Here is a 16,497-nt window from a genome sequence, read left to right as displayed (position 1 = left end):
GGGATAGCAGGTCTGGGTGCGTGTCCCATAGGACTGTCCCCAACCAGGGGCTCCGGGCGGCAAGGGTGCGGAGACGGCCATAGCTGGGGCCCCCGCCAGGCTCTGCGGGCACCGACGCTTCGCCCTGCCTGTCCCCTTGGGACACCTCACAGACGGCTTCAGCACACAATCTGTCACGGGGTCCTTATCAGGGTCTCCCCACAGACGCCTCCCCCGGGAGGAGAGGTGTGCGGGCCTTGCTGGCTCCACACCCACAGGGCAGCAGCCCTGGGCTTGTCCCCAACTTGTCCCCAGAGGCAGTGAATGTGAGTCCCCACCCTCTGCAGGGCCATCGGCACGGCTCTGGAACACAGCCGCCCCGGCCCAGGCCCCAAGGCTCGCTGGACGCTCGCTTCACCGGCTGGCTGCGACACAGGCTTTCCTGGGGGCTCATGGAGCGCAGCTGGGCACGGGGGCTTTCTCTGCCTCAGTTTCTCAGTTTCTCAACTTCAGTAAAATGAAGGTGAAACCAGGGGTGCACTTACCCTTTCGCAGGGGGAAACAGAGGCACAGAGAGATAGCAGGTGACTGCTGGCCCTCACTGCTCTCTCTTGCCCTGCCCTGTACATGGGGAACCTCGGTGTCCCCGGGTGCTAGGAGCCTGCACCAGCTGGGTTGGGACTCTCACGTGCCAATGCCCAGCTTGAGGAGGTGAGGGGGAGGCATGCCGAGTCCCTTACCCCGAGGACCATTTGGGGTATTGGATTTGGGGGTTCCTCATCGCCACAGGTTCCGGAGGCTCAGACTGGAGCCCAAGGGCCTCTTCGGAGTCCAGCTGTGTCCCTTGTGGCCTCCCCTGCCAGAGATGACCTGCTCCATCCTGGATCTGCTCCATCCTGGATCTGCCCCTGGGGCCCATGTCACCCCTCCCTCCCGAGACCTCGTGGGGCAGAACCCAGAGCCCGGCCTCGAGCACCCAGCTGGGGTGTGCAGCAAGAGCACCTATGGCCACGGGCTGTCCTGGGCCACCCTGGCTGGGCCGGGGTCACCTGTACCGTAAAGGAGACACAGCTGTTGTCGGGTACAGCCTGGGACTTCTTTCCAGAAATAGTTGCCGGGTTTATGGAATGGGATCCTGAGGAAGAACCGGGGACCCGGCAGCAGCTGAGTGCTGGCCCGGGAGAGGGTGTGGAGGGAGTGAGGGGCGCAGGAGCCGCGCCCCTGCCCCCAGCAGCCCCCCAGGTAGGCCGGCACCCGCAGGAAGGCCCCTGCAGCTGGCCCCGGAGATCTGAGGCGGGAGGAACACATAAAGTCGGGGTTTTCCTCGCGGTTTGCGTGTGCTTCCCTGACCGGCTTCAGCCACACCCCAGGGTGGGCGCTGCTGTCCCAAACCCAAGCCGCCAGCACACACCAGCCGTGAGTGTGGATTTCAGGAACAATATTTTCAAAACTCAATCTCTCCTGCACTTGCTGTGTGTGTGCTTGTGAAAACAAGGCGGTTTCCTTTGGATATGTGCGCGGGCCAGCCCTGCATAAGAGCTGGGCCCCTGGGCCCCACAGCCTCGGCCGGGCAGAGGCCTGCCCGCAGACTCCCCGAGCTCCAAGAAATGAGAAGAGAGGAGGCTCCCTTGTCACCTCCCTGGCATCTAGTCGCCCAGGGACTGGGTTTCAGTCATTCTGGACTCCGGCGCCATCTCGAACGTGCGGTGCTCTGCCCGCAGCCGGCCCAGCTCTGCGGTGCGAACCGTCGCCCGGGGTTCTTGAGCATCTGCCGATTTTTCTGTTTGGGACCAAGGTGGCCCTTACTTAACCGCCTGCGGCATTCACACAGACCCGCCAAGAAACACCACGCTGTGCTCTGGGGCGCGCGGGACCCCACGGCCGACAGAGACACGGGCTCAGCATCTGGCGGCGGCGTGGGGGGCCGTCAGGCTGCGGACCGAGCCCTTGGCCGGCTCCGTCCCGGAGTGAATATGCCCATTGTTCTGCTCCCACTTCCCTATTTGGAGATCGGGTATTAAATACACAGAAAAATAACAATAGGTCTGGCTGCTGCCCACCCCTGCCACGCCCCCCCTTCACCCGATACCCCTGGGAACCCAGGCGCAGCTTGGCCTGGCCTCCACCGGCTACACCTCCTAATCCCATTTTAAAGCAAGGAAGCTGAAGGCTTCCACGATTCCCTACAAATCACACACTTGCAGAAGCAGGGCCCTGCCCTGCCATGGCCCTGCACTCGGACGTTCTCCCTCTGGGGCAGCTTATGTGGAGAGAGGGCCTGGGGGAGTCCTGCCCTGCCACAGACCAGCTGTGTGGCCTTTGGGGACTTACTGAACCTCTCTGGGCCTCATCCATCAGACAGAGTGATGACAGCACTCAGCCTCCTGGCTCCGTGACTGTCCGGTGTCAGACGTGGTGAACGCAGGAGCGGGCGGCTGTCTGTCCAGACAGAAGGCCGCTTGTGACGGTCCTGGCGAAGCCCCTGCCCAGGTGTGAGGTGATAGCAGAGCTTAGCCAGAATGCAGCACACCGGCCGGCCAGTGTGCCCAGACGGCCCTTGCTAGTACGTGTTCTGTGAGTGGACAGCACGCCCCCAAGCCCAACTGCCACCTCTTCCTGGCACACCGTGCCTGCAGGCCCCAGCTGGACAGCACTGCAGCTCCAGGGACATCTGCTGGGAGAAGCAAAGGCCTAAGTGGGCTGGCTTGGGCAGCAGCAGTGGGGAAGCCCAAACCCAGGAACTTACTTCCCATCACACAGCAGGTTTCCAAAGACAGAGAGTGAGAGCCAGGACAACGTTCAGCCTTCCCCATCTCCCTGTCTATGGACCGAGTTACCCCCGGATGCCCAGGACCCCCACAGCACAGAGCGCTCCCAGCTACCCCAGCCCCCCGCCTACAGGTGCACAGGCAGGGGTGGGCTCCTCGGGCGAGAGGGCTTCCTGACTTGCAGCAGGGGGCTGGCCACTGATTATGAAATGTCTGACAACATCCAGAGCTGCTTTTTTTTTTTTTTTTTAAGATTTTGTTTATTTATTTGACAGACATCGTAGGTAGGCAGAGAGGCAGGCAGAGAGGTGGGCAGGGGGGGGAAGCAGGTTCCCTGCCGAGCAGAGAGCCCAATGCAGGGCTCGATCCCAGGACCTTGGGACCATGATCTGAGCCGAAGGCAGAGGCTTAACCCACTGAGCCACCCCGGCGCCCCCAGAGCTGCTTTCTTGACACCGTGACACTCAGGGTGCGATCTGAGGCGTGTGACAGCCCTGCTTGGCTAGAAACTGCACACGCTCGCAGGTCTTCTCCTGGGGCCTTGCTCTGGGGTTTTCCTCATGCCCAGTTCCCATTGCCCCCACACCGCCCCTGTGCTGGACCCCAAACGTGTCTCCAGAGTTGGCACTGTCCACCTGCCGCTGCCCAGGAGACAAAGGCAGGCAGGTGAGGACCCAGCTCACGAAACACATCTTCCTGGAGAGCTGTCCTCGCGACTGTGACCGGATGTCGGAAACAAAGCCGGTACATCTGTGTGCCCCGAAACTGCGCACGAGGAGCTCTGCAGGTCTTGGAGCAGGGCCCTAGGCTGGGGTTCACCTGCGGCGACGGGTCACCTTCCACTGTTCCTTCCTGTATCAGCTCGTCTGAGGGCGGCTGGGCCCAGAGGCTCGGGGGAGCTCTGCCCGCCTCCCGGAAGGGTGAGGGGAGAGCCGTGGCCTTGACCCAGGAGAGCACTCCTGGCTTTGGCACAGAGTCCCTGTGTGGATGGAGCGACCAGAGGTGGAGGGTGGGGCTGGGGAGAGGGGCCCCTGAATTGTTCCTCTCCACTTACTTGGAAGGCTGGGGCCCCACCCGCCATGCCCTACCCCGCCCTGGAGGATTATTCTGGGGAAGAGCAGGTGTCAGCACTGAGTCAGCTCCCCTGCTCCCCGCGGACAGCCAGGCCCATAAATGGGTGGTGTGCCACATCCCCCGAACCTGGGACAGGCCGGGAGGTGAGCCCCATCTGCGGCACAGCCTATTCTCACCTCAAACGCCGGATGCCATGTTGACCTGTTGGCAGGAAAGGAATCTTCTGTGCTCACCCACTCGCTCCCTGACCTTGCCTCCGGGGATGGCTGTCTGTCAGCCAAGAGGGAGATCCACAGAGATGGGAAGGCCTGGGCTCCTGGGGCTGGGGGCTGGGGAGGAGGAACCTATGCAGACAGGCCCATTGTCAAGGCTGCAGCCCTTGACAGGGGATGTAAATACAAAATAGGAAGAATAAAATCACCCCTGAAACAGTCAATACCGCCCTGTGCTGAGACAGTGCCCCAGAGCCGGGGACAAAGCTGGGTGCCACCATGCGTGGAGCCCCAGGGCCGAGCAGCCCTGGGGGGCTCCCTGCGCCCGCCGGCTCCTCCCACCCTGACCTTGATGCCGCTCACAATGAGAGCCCGCTCTTATCGGTGTTTCCCTTCTTCTCATTAAACCCTTATCAAACAATAGCTCTGGCGCTGGTGAGATCCCCATGCGGTTCAGAATTATATATTAACCTCTGCTAATTAATGTTTATGAGCCTGTTTCGGGCAGAGGGTGCCTTGGACCACCTCTCATAGCCTTTATGCAAAGACAGCCGCGGGCCATGCCAGACTCGGGCCCCGGGGCTGGACGGGCCAGGGCAGCTAAAACCCTGAGACTCCCCTTCCCTGCCCGTCTGAGCCCCTGTCCCCCGTTCCAGACACTTCTTGGGCCTCCCTTCTGAAAGCAGCAGGAGCAATGTGGGGGTCCCTCTCTGGGCTGTTTTGTTGGCTGCACCAAAGGTCCATCTCCCCCCCAGCCCACGGCTGGACGCTGGGTCCTCCCTCGGAGTCCCTCCTCTCGTCCCTCCTCCCCCTACCCCCGAGGGTTCTGAAGCCATTGCATGGTCACCCAAAGTGATACCAATGACCCTAACAACAGCGGCAACCAGACAGGGTGGTGAGCAGCGGGCCGAGGCGTCCTGAGAGCATCTCCTCCTGGCAAGAGCTGACCCTTGGCCTCTGCAGGGGCGCCAGCCTTGTGGGGAGGGTCTGGTCAGAGGAGCGCTCTGTTCCCAAGCTGTGCTGAGGCCAGGGGCACCCCGAGCTTGGGGAGCTTGCCCGCTGGGGGGCCGAGGGCTCAGGAGGCTGTGCCCGGGACCTGGGAGGAGCTGAGCAGCGAGGGACGTTGTGAGGAAGGACAGCAGGGCAAAGGCACCCAGCGGTGACCCAGAACCTGGCCTGCTTCCTGTGTCAGCAGAAATCCTGTGTGCCGGGGCCTGCGGGGGCTGTGGGCGGAGGTCAGGTGAGGAGGCCTGCTGGGGCCGCGGGGGCCTCGGAGGTAGGCCTGGGGGGTTGGGGGGCGGTGAGGGGGCTGTAGGGGGCAAGGGGGGGGTTGGGACTTGGGGGAAGGGAGGAAAGGTGGGGGTGGGGGAGGGTGTGGCTGCGGGGTCCCCGACTGAGGTCACCCCAAGTCTGACACGGGACAGAGGCCTTGCTCCAGCGTCTGAGGCACCCCTATCCCAAGCAGCACGACCAGGGCCGGCGGGCGGGGCTGCGCAGCCGCCTTCAACTGCGCCCCGTGCAGCGTCTGACCCCAGCCCGACGTCTCACTGCCTCTGGGCGCTTTGTCCTTCATCCTCTGTCCAGCCGGCCTCTCCAGGCCTCCGCTCCCCGCTCCCCTCCAACTCCTCCCCACGAGAGCCCACGGTGGGGGATGGGGGAGGGCGGGGCCGGTGGGGGCGGGGCCGGTGGGCCCGAGGGGGCGGGGCCTTGAGGGCCCGAGGGGGCGGGGCCTTGAGGGCCCGAGAGGGCGGGGCCTGTGAGGGCCTTGGGGATGAGGCTAGGGAAGACCAGGGCTTGGGGGTGGGACCAAGGGTGATGTGGTTTGGGGGCGGGGTCTGCGCCGAGGACCTGGTGTCTCCCCTGAGGCCAAGCCTGTGAGGCGCAGGGTCAGGGACACTGGGGTAAACTGCCCGAGGTCATGATGCACTGTTCTGTCTCACTGCATTGGCGGAGTCCCCGCGGCTGCGTTTTGTTGGGGATTCCCAGGGAAAGGGACTGCGGGGGCTTCGAGCACGCGTCTGGGACACCAGCCCTGTTATCACTCAGGGCGCGGGAGGGGCGGCTGGTCCAGACCGACTCCAAGATTCCAGGAGAAGGAGGGTCCCCACACACAGGTCCCACCAGGTGCAGCGCAGGCTAGGTCGGTGCCCATCTGGCCCTGACTTCCACAACTAAGCGGATGCTGTCCTCGAAATGTCGCTATGAGTCTCATCACTGACGGGCCTCTTGGGTTCCCGCCTGGGAGCACCAGCTCCCCCAGCAGCCTGTCCTCCTGCCTCAGGTCCTCCGGAGCTGTGGGGTCTGCGATGTGGGCTCCAGCCATGGGCCCCTGAGCTTTGCTGTGGCTGGAGAGCCTGACACCTGGATCGCCTTCCCTGAAGAGAGTAACAGGCTTTCGGTGAGGAAGTTAGAGACCTGGTGGTCTCAGGCTTAAGGCCAGGTGTCTGCAGACCCCCCAAGGCACACTCAGCTCCTCGGGGCGCTGCAGCCAGGATGGGCCCATGGGGACGGCTGTGCCCGAGTCCTGCCTGCAAGGCTGCGTGAGCGCTGCTCCAGACACAGGCCCCACTCACCCAAGACCTCCTCCTGAAGTGTCAGACCCATCCCCTGACCCCACACGGGGCCATGTTTGACTTCAAAGCAAAATTTGGATTCATTCCCGGAGAAGCCCCTGCTAGCCACTGATCCATGCGAGGGGACGTTCAGACGACCCGATTTCTGAGTCCTCGCTCTAAAGGGGAATGGCAAGTGTGGGGCAACTCTGGGCTACAGCGGTGACAAGCTGGGGAGGGGGTGTCACACAGGTGTTAACATCCAAGTGTGCAACCTATTTATGGATTAGGATAACCGAATTCCAGAGTTTATATGGAGAAGCGAGAGACCCAGAACAGCCAGCACAGCACCGCAGGAGATCAAAGTCCAGGACGACACTCGCCGACTTGGAGACTCACATACACCGCAGTCACGGAGTCGGCGCGGGGCTGGCGGAAGGACAGAGCTGCCAAGACAGACCCGCAGGAGCACGGTCCCCACCTCGCACAGAGGAGCGAAGACCGTCTCCCCCGCGGCTGTGCGGGAACCGCGGGGCGCGCGGCAGGAGGAGCGGGACACAGACCTCACAGCCCTCAGGGCGTGGGCCTCCGCGTGCGGGCCTCGGTGGCAAATGCGGGGTCGTAAACCTCCTAGAAGACGGAGTAAGGGGAGACGCGGCGGGCCCCGGTTTGGTGGTGGCGTTTGAGACGCAGCACCAGCGGCGCGACCCGTGAGAGGCGCAGCAGAGGAAGTGCGGCTCGCGGACCGTCTGACCGCCTGGTCCCCGGGAGACAGAGACGAGGGAGCGAGGAGACGGGCGCGGGCCGGAGACACCTGCCGAGACACGTCTGACAGAGGAGAATGATCACAGTCCATGAAGAACTCTGAGGACTCAGCAGTGAGGACACGAGCGATACTATTAAAAAATGGACCAAAACCCTTAACAGACGCTTCACCAAGAAGATGTGCAGAGGGACGGCAGGGAGTCCCGTGAGAAGACGTGGCGCCTGGCGCTTGCCCTCCCCAGCAGAGTCCACACAAACGCCGCCACAGAGCCTTGCGGCGGCTCCATCTGGAGTTGTTCAAACGTGGAGGCAACCAAGATGCCCTTCAGTAGGTGCGAGTTCGAGAGAACTGGGGTCCTTACGGGTGATTCGATGTCACTGGGGTCCTTGCGGGTGACTCGACGCCGCCCAGCACTAAAAGGAAGCGAGCTAGCACACCGTGAGGACATGGGGGACACATGTTACCAACGGAAGCCCGTCTGACCGGGCTGCCTACGGAGCGCTCAATCGCTATGACATTCTGGAAAAGGCGAAACTGTGGAGATGGCCCCAAGACCGGTGGCTGCCAGGCTGTGGCGGGGCCAGGCAGGTGAGCAGGGAGAGCAGGAGGGTCCTCAGGGCCGCGGGAGGACACTAACGGCAGAGGCTTGTCACCACATGTTTGTCCAAACCCACAGAGTGCCCACAGGCAGGAGTGAGCCTGATGTGACCACAGACGCTGGGCGGTGACCGTGACACGGGCTCATGAGGGCTGACAAGGGCGTGACTACTGATAGTGGAGATGGCTGTGCATGTCGCGGCACAGGAGACAGATGGAAACCCTTACCCCTTCATCGACATGTTTGGGTGAACCTAAAGCTGCTCTAGAAAAATTCAGCCTTGGAAACACAGGAAAAGACAAGAATAAGTGTGTCTAGCCGGGATAATGGGGTGTAGTCAGTCCCCAAGGAAGAGCAGAACTAGGCCATGGGCGTTCTGAGAGCGGTGACCGTCGGAGAAGGACAGGCAGGGACATGATTCTCAGTTGCCCCTGCTTCCGGGCCACCTCCCTGGCCCCGTCCAGGTGCTTGGGGCCCTTGGGAGGCTGATGGGTCCTTTTAAAAGGGGGGGTGGGCCCCAGCCACCTGCTGCTGGCCCCCTGGGGACCCAGCCCCACACTGCCACCTCGGACCCCGCTCCGGCCTCCGTGGGGGCCACTCTCCCTCCAAGCCCACTTCGACAGCCTCCCCCCATGGAGATGGTGCCCCCAACCCTCCCCCTCATGGGCCTGGCACCTGTTCTCTCCTCCGCATACCCGTCTCCCACTCCCTCGGGGCTCCGCGGGACAGGGTCTCTCTGTGTGGCTCGGTGCTGATACCCTAGCACCCGGAGGGGTCCCTGTAATACTTAGGGTTGCACTGCCACCTGTTTACTAGGGAGACACACCGGGAGCTGCTCAGATGACCCGGGGGTACGGATGTCTTTGTGGTTTCTGCAGGTCCACTCTCGGCGGCGGCGTGCTGGATGCAGGGTGGAGGCAGGGGCCCCTGGGGGGCGCGGGGGGATCGGCAAAGAAGCCAGGGGGGCACCTCCGTGAGCAGAGAGACCCCAGGGCTCCTTGAGGCCATCTGGGCCGCACATGGAGCTCAGGAACCTTCGCGCGGCTGCTCTTCTGCGACCCAGAGCCCCATCCCGTGCTCCAGGGGCCCGTAAGCACCACTTGCAGGGCCCTGCTCCGGTCCGCGGCCCACCCGGGCCACTGACCACACTCAGCCTGCCCTCCGATGGTGGCAAGGGCCCGGTGCGCGCCCAGAGAGAGAGGCACAAGACCTGGGGAGCAGACCTTGGTCCCCTGTGGCTTACCCCATCCTAATCAGCAAAGGAAAGGATGTGGGTCCAGAATAATGAACGAAACCAGGTGTCGTGACGTTCGAACAAAGGAAAATCGGCAGTGGCGGGACCTCAGCAAGGAGCAGGACCGTCTCACCATCAGGGCTCCTGCCGCAGACCCCAGGACCCGACATCACTTTCTGATCACAGCTTCTGCCAGCTGGGCTCACAGGAAGGCCAAGGGCTGGTGTGGGGGGCGAGCTGGAGGGCAGAGCTGGGCCCGGGCCTCTGGGACTTCCGCGTCTCTCTCCGGCTCCGTTCTCTGGGCTCCCTTAGTGTGTGAGGGGGTGGAGGGGGCAGGCGGCGCCATCCCAGCCGTGACCAGATACTGGGGTTCCAGAAGGCAGAGCCTGGCACACCCACCCCCTGGGAAGTGAACAAACAGTGGCCGGACCCCGTGGCCCTTCTCCCTGGGACAGGAGCTGTGGCGACACGTGGGCCTGCTTCCGTGGCACCCCTGATGAAGGGCTGGCGTGGGGCGCTCCTCAGGGAGACTCGGGCTAGCTGTGACCACCCAAGGGCACCTGCCCCCGGTGCTCATGGGACCTGTCCAGCCTGGCTTAACCCAGCAGGCCTGACCCTCGGGGGCAGGGGTGTCCCTCGGGGGCTGCAGCTGGGCGGCCGAACCGCATGCGGGCAGCCGTGCTACTGTTTACTGCGCTGGCCACCCGGCCCCCTTCTCGTGGCCCCGCTCCCGAGCGAAGAGAGCGCCACACGTTTCCCTGAGCGTCTCTGCGGGTCTGAAGTCTCCAAACCCATTAGCGAGAAATGCACGGGGCGGGCGGGTCTCGGGAGAGTGGCACCTGGTGGGGTGGCCGGCCTTAGGGTCAGTCACAGCCACAGCAGGAGCACAAGTCCGAGTGTGAGCGGGCGATCCGCTGAGGACGAGCGGGGAGCTGACTGGTGCTGGGACGGACCCGCAGACCTCGTTTTCAGAGACCCTGCCTAGGGCGCCTGGGGGCTCAGTGGGTTAAGCTTCTGCCTTCGGCTCCGGTCATGATCTCAGGGTCCTGGGATCGAGCCCCGAGTTGTGCTCTCTGCTCAGCGGGGAGCCTGTTTCCCACCCCCCCCACCTGCTTTTCTGCCTGCTTGTGATCTGTCTGTCAAATAAATAAATAAAATGTAAAAAAAAAAAAAAAAACAAATACCAAAAAACACACCCCTGCTCACCGGGTGCTACTGTGCCCACATGTGGCTGGACACGTGAGTGGACAGAGCCCGGAGGACCTGCACTGCAGGCTGTGGGTCACCTCAGGGTGGAGTGGCTCCGTGGGCCTACCGGTGACAGTCTGTGGCCAAGACAGTCCCCCTGCCCCCGGCGTGTGACCGCTGGCCATACTGCATGTGGGTGGCTGTCGTGGGCCGCAGACCCAGCTCTGTGAATGGCGACCAGACCAGACGGGGGCAGAGGCTGGGTTTCTGCTGAGACAGCTCTACCCTTGCCTTCCGGAGTGGGGAGGGGCTCCCGGCAGCCAGGCTTCTGGACGTGTGTGCCGGCGAGCTGCACAGGTGGCTTCTCAAGAACCTGCTGTCTGGGGCACCGGGGGTCTCAGTCGGTGAAGCCTCTGCCTTCGGCTCAGATCCTGAACTCTGGGGTCCTGGGTTTGAGCCCCACATTGGGCTCCCTGCGCAGCAGGGAGCCTGCTCCTCCCCTGCCTCTGCTGCCCCCCTGCTCGTGCGCCTGCACTCGCTCTCTCTCTGTCTCTCAAATAAATAACTACAGTTTTTAAAAGAAAAAAAAGATCCTGTTGTCCACAGCAGCCCCTGTTCCGGACGTGCTGGTGAAGCCCTTCCAAGACGCGCAGGTCCGCCGCTTGCATTCCCTCCTCCCCACCTGGCGCTGGCTTCGTCGAGCACATCATCGCCCACGCTTCGCCGTGCCTCGGGCCTGAAGAGCTGAAGGCACCACGGGGACAGGGGGCCCTGGGGGCTGCTGCTTCCCATGCCGCTCGAGGCGGCGAGGACCCATGTCCCGCAGAGTAGGGCCTGGACCCGGAGGAGGGCAAGGTCGGGACGTCTCCGTCTTGCCCCTCGTGCCTGTGGCTCATTCCTCTGGTTCCCAGCAGGCCCGGCCACCGTGGCCTTTGGCAGCTTTGGGAAGGTACCCGGAAGGAGGTGGAGGAAAGTGACTTTGTCCTGGCCAAGACCCAGAGCAGCTGCCAGGGCTTATCAGGAGGAAATTGCACCTCCTGGTTGAGCCCTGTCATTTGTGACCTCAAAACACCAACGCTGGGCCTTTGTGAGGCCGTGGGGCTCCCCAGCGATGGGCCGGCCTTCCCAGGCCGTGGCCCCAGCACCAGCAGCCCCTACCCCCGGGGCCTGGCCGACCCCTCTGTCCTCCCTGCGGGCTGAGCTGGGATGTCTCGGGCGCCAAACTGCCTTGCTCTGGGCTGAGACACCACTTACTTGGTGCCAAAACTGCTTTTAGAATAGGGGTGAGCGGGACGGGGAAGGCTCCTCCTGCCAGTAAAGTTCACGGAGTTACAGGCTTGGACTTTGTGACATCTGATTACTCCTGCCGCTGAGACCTGCCGCGCAGGCTTCCTGCTTCCTCATCGCCGAGGCGAGAGAGGCGTCTCCGTAGCTCAGCCCTGGCCTTGGAGGCTCCCGGGGGTCAGGAACGCCGTGCTCACCCCGCTCAGGCTGAACACTCACCAGCCCCTCCTGGAGGGCCGAGGGACCCCGGAAGGCAGAGGGAGAATGACCTCAGCGGACCTCACCAGAGGGCGCTCCCTCCTGCCGACTCAGGCCCCAGAAGAAGACTGAGCAGGCTTGAGATGGACTGGGGTCAGTGCCAGGCCCCCCACTCCCTGTCCAGGACCTGCCAAGCTGGGGGAGGGGAAGCTCTACCTTCAAATGGAGCTTTGCACGCGTCACGGGTCGGACGTCAGAGCCCCGGAGAGGGGACTTCCGTGTGGAGAACAGCAGGAGCAGGAGCCCCTCTTTCTCATCAGCACCCTTTGTGGCCGTGGGGGGTCATGGGTGCTGGCCAGACTGCCAGGTCCAGCCGCTCATATGGCTGTTCGTCTGGAAAGCGGTCAGGCTCTTCCTCCGGGTGCAGTCGGGGGTTCAGGGCCAAGGCTGCTCCAACCTGGCTTCATCAGCAAAGGCGGCATCCACAACGCTCCGCGAGTGGGATTTGGGATGGGTTTTATTTTATTTATTTATTTTTCTATAAGTTCAATGTTTTTTGCAGCGAACCTGCAAGGCTTACAAATGTTATTTTTTAAAGTGGTTTGACTTCCCTGCCCTTTCCCCAGTGGAGTAACTGGGACCAGATTTACCACCCGCCTAAAACCAATAAAAACACAGAAATACCATCTGAAACAAAGATTTTCCAGACACTGGACATCAGGCAACATAGAACAGTGATCTCTAAGACGGGAGAAATCAATCACGAATCGCAGGATTTATAATGCGTTTACCTAAGTGCGTGTTAGGCAGCACACAGCAGCGTGTGCCGTAAGGGTCTTACTTGGTGAAACATCACCGGAAGACAACGAAGATGTGTATTATAAGGCCTGAAGCAACCACGGAACACAGGATGAGAAACAGCCAGAAACCTTACAGAGGACATTCAATGCAAACAACACACAAACAAAAAAGCCACAATCTTAAAGAAAACAGGAAAAAAGGAACAAAAAATAGAGGGAACAAATAGAAAAATGGTGGATGTGCCAAGCTTTATCCCTCATCACATAAAATATCAATGGTCGAAATACCCCAATTAAAAAGCGAAGGTGGTCAGATTGGAAAACAAAAAAACCGAGACCTGACTAGAAGCTCCCTATAGGAAACCCAATTTATATATATTTTTTATAAAGATTTTACTTATTTATTTGAGTGAGAGAGTGAGCACAAATGGGTGAGGAGCGAGGCAGAAGCAGAAGCAGGAGCCCGATGCGGGGCTCGATCCCAGGACCCTGAGATCATGACCTGAGCTGACGGCAGACGCTTCAGCGACGGAGCCACGCTGGTGCCCCAGGAAACCCACTTTAAATATAAAAGCAATATGCTAAGAATTAAAGACTGGAAAGTCAAAGAATGCCAACCCTAACCAAAGAAGCCTGGAGGGAGAAATTAATACCCAAGTAGAAACGCCTTGGCACGGGCTGTTTTGTGGTGAATCACGCCCGAGGGTCACGACCCACATGTGAAAGGAAGTGAGATCCTGACGCACAAACACAGGTGAGTCTCAGCGCTACTGTTGCCCTGGGATGAGCCGGACCAAAAGCAGTGACCGCTGTGTCCGTGATTTGTAGGAAAGTATGAGAAAATGCCGGCTCTTCAGGGCTGACAGGTCAGAGGCTCCTGGAGCCTGAGGGCATGTGGCTCGGGGGGGCGTGGGGGGGGTTGGATCACCAAGGGGCCCGAGGAAATTTTGGGGTGACAGGGTGTCTCGTCTTGTTTGCGGCGGTGATGTCACGAGGGTAGACACTGTGTCAGCCGCCCCTCGATGCTGAAGAGCACGAGGGCGAGTGAGGGATTTCACACTGGGTCTTACAAAATCACCCGAAAGTCAGGTGCTGCTCAGCTCTGGGTGGTCTCCAGCTGCTCGCCTCAGCACAGCACGTGGCCGTCGCTGGTCTGCAGCTAAGTGCAGGCGTCTCGAGGTCTCCTCACAAGTGGAACGGGGACCCGGGTGTGGGCAGGGCGAGGGCTGCCGGGCCGGGGCGTTGGGGGGGACCGGGGTGTGGGCAGGGCGAGGGCTGTCTGGGTGGGGCCTGTGGAGGCGCTGATCTCCAGCAGAAAGGGGCACAGGGGCCCCACCTTCAGAGGCAGAGGAACTTGAAGGGTCTGAGCGACACGATGGCAGGTGCCCGAGAAGAGCCAGGGCCCCGTGTGCGGCACCTCCTTCCCAGCGGTGTCTGTTCCTGCCGCGGCTGCTCAGCCCCTTCACCAGGCACTGCCCTGCAGACCGAGCTCAGCCCGCAGCCACATACAGTCGACGGCAACATCAGGAACTAGGTGATGGGGAGGGACGTCTAGTTCTGTTATTTCTAGATGTTTCTTCCCTGGTTTGGAGTCTTGCATGCAAAGCATTTCCTTACTGGAAAGCTCTGAAGCCGGAGAACCCCGGAAGGCTCCTTGCTGGGGGAGTGCTCCTCCCCCGCACACTCACGGCACGTTTGTGACAAGGGGAATAAACCAGCCCTTACCTTTCACCAAATCACTCTGCTCTGTGTATTTAGGGTTCCACCCGACCTGCCTCCCAGAGGAATTTCGGGCAGCTTAGAAGATTATGCTGACCGTGGAGGAAGACCATAAACAGGAAACAAGCATGGTGCCCTGACCCCTCCTGCAGATGTGCTTGCTCCGAGGCTCCCCACTTCCTCCTGGCCGCGCGGGGCACCCACTTCCCTGAGGTTCATCTTTCTTGCCCACCACGGCGGGGGGGGGGTGAGAGAGCGCGGCGCCTCCCCCCCAGGAGCTGGTCCCTTCCCCCCACCTGACCCCTCCCTGAGGAGCCCCCCAGGGAACCCTGCAGGGAAAGCCACCTGTCTCCACTGATCTGTCCCTGGTGGGGTCGGGGGGGGGGGGGACGGGGCACGACAGGCCCGGTGCCTCGGTGGACAGTTGCCCTAGCGGCGGCCTGTCCCTCCCAGGGGTCCCCGCCAGCCCCCAGGAGCCACTCTCTCTGGAGATCCTCCCCCTCTGCTCACCGGACGAGAGCACCCCAATTCTGATTAGGTAATAAAAGAGACATTTTGAGAATAAACACAAGGAGTGTACGCATTTCCAAGGTAAACGAAAGAGATCGGGTCGGTCCGGTCCGGTCTGTGTCACGGAGCAGAGAAGGCACAAGCAATGGAGGAGCTGCTGAGGCTGACGGCCCCCGAGGAGGAAGCGACGGGCCTGCCACCTGCTGGACAGCCACATCCTCCCTGAGCCTCAGCCGGCCATGGTCAAGGCGGAGGGGAGGTAGTTTCTGGACAACGCCCAATGGTCATGGCGGGGCTGACACGCAGGGGTGTGGAAGGCTCCACGGCACCAGCCGAGCCAAGGGACATGACGTCCCTGTGGTCAGCGTCGCCTCTGCCCCCTGCCTGCACCTCCCGCCCTGCGGGCAAACCACTGGCCTGGACCTGCCACATGCGCAGAGACCCACCTTCACCCCTCCCTGCACGGACTCTAACCCCTCCCTGCACGGACCCCTCCCTGCACGGACCCCTCCCTGCACGGACCCCTCCCTGCACGGACCCCTCCCTGCACGGACCCCTCCCTGCACGGACCCCTCCCTGCACGGACCCCTCCCTGCACGCACCCCTCCCTGCACAGACCCCCTCGCTCCACGGACCCCCTCCCTGCACGGACCCCTCCCTGCACGGACCCCTCCCTGCACAGACTCTAACCCCTCCCTGCACAGACCCCTCCCTGCACAGACCCCTCCCTGCACGGACCCCTCCCTGCACGGACCCCCTCCCTGCACAGACCCCTCCCTGCACGGACTCTAACCCCTCCCTGCACAGACCCCCTCCCTGCACGGACCCCTCCCTGCACGGACCCCTCCCTGCACAGACCCCTCCCTGCACGGACTCTAACCCCTCCCTGCACAGACGCCCTCCCTGCACGCACCCCGCTCCCTGCACAGACCCCCTCCCTGCACGGACCCCTCCCTGCACGGACCCCTCCCTGCACGGACCCCTCCCTGCACGCACCCCTCCCTGCACGGACCCCTCCCTGCACGCACCCCTCCCTGCACAGACCCCCTCGCTCCACGGACCCCCCTCCTGCACGGACCCCCTCCCTGCACGGACCCCTCCCTGCACAGACTCTAACCCCTCCCCCTGCACAGACCCCCTCCCTGCACAGACCCCTCCCTGCACAGACCCCTCCCTGCACGGACCCCCTCCCTGCACAGACCCCTCCCTGCACAGACTCTAACCCCTCCCTGCACGGACCCCCTCCCTGCACGGACCCCTCCCTGCACGGACCCCTCCCTGCACAGACCCCTCCCTGCACGGACTCTAACCCCTCCCTGCACAGACGCCCTCCCTGCACGCACCCCGCTCCCCTGCACAGACCCCCTCCCTGCACGGACCCCTCCCTGCACAGACCCCCTCCCTGCACGGACCCCTCCCTGCACAGACCCCTCCCTGCACAGACCCCTCCCTGCAGGCACCCCCTCCCTGCACAGACCCCCTCCCTGCACGGACCCCTCCCTGCAGGCACCCCCTCCCTGCACAGACCCCCTCCCTGCACGGACCCCTCCCTGAACGGACCCCCTCCCTGCACAGACCCCCTCCCTGCACGGACCCCTCCCTGCACAGACCCCTC

General features: G+C 62.5%; 2 long non-coding RNA genes across 5 annotated transcripts; one reads left to right on the top strand and one right to left on the bottom strand.

The window, feature by feature from the left end:
- Positions 1-3,126: 3,126 nt before the first annotated feature.
- Positions 3,127-5,687, bottom strand: LOC101694364. The gene is made up of 3 exons (XR_200623.2): positions 5,564-5,687; positions 3,998-4,165; positions 3,127-3,726 (listed from the first exon to the last, which is right to left on the bottom strand). It is a non-coding gene; the product is annotated as an uncharacterized LOC101694364 (long non-coding RNA).
- Positions 4,941-14,938, top strand: LOC123394737. Of its 4 annotated transcripts, none has more exons than XR_006609482.1 (2): positions 4,941-5,273; positions 14,412-14,938. It is a non-coding gene; the product is annotated as an uncharacterized LOC123394737 (long non-coding RNA). The 4 variants fall into 4 exon arrangements; XR_006609481.1 differs by lacking the exon at positions 4,941-5,273 and adding an exon at positions 10,876-13,407; XR_006609479.1 differs by lacking the exon at positions 4,941-5,273 and adding an exon at positions 13,418-13,519.
- The last annotated feature ends 1,559 nt before the right edge of the window (positions 14,939-16,497 follow it).

The sequence above is a fragment of the Mustela putorius genome, unplaced genomic scaffold (assembly GCF_011764305.1).
Source record: "Mustela putorius furo isolate JIRA1106 unplaced genomic scaffold, ASM1176430v1.1 tig00000107_pilon_pilon_pilon, whole genome shotgun sequence".
NCBI classification, from domain to species: Eukaryota; Metazoa; Chordata; class Mammalia; order Carnivora; family Mustelidae; genus Mustela; species Mustela putorius.
This window is presented reverse-complemented; position numbering and strand designations above follow the sequence as displayed.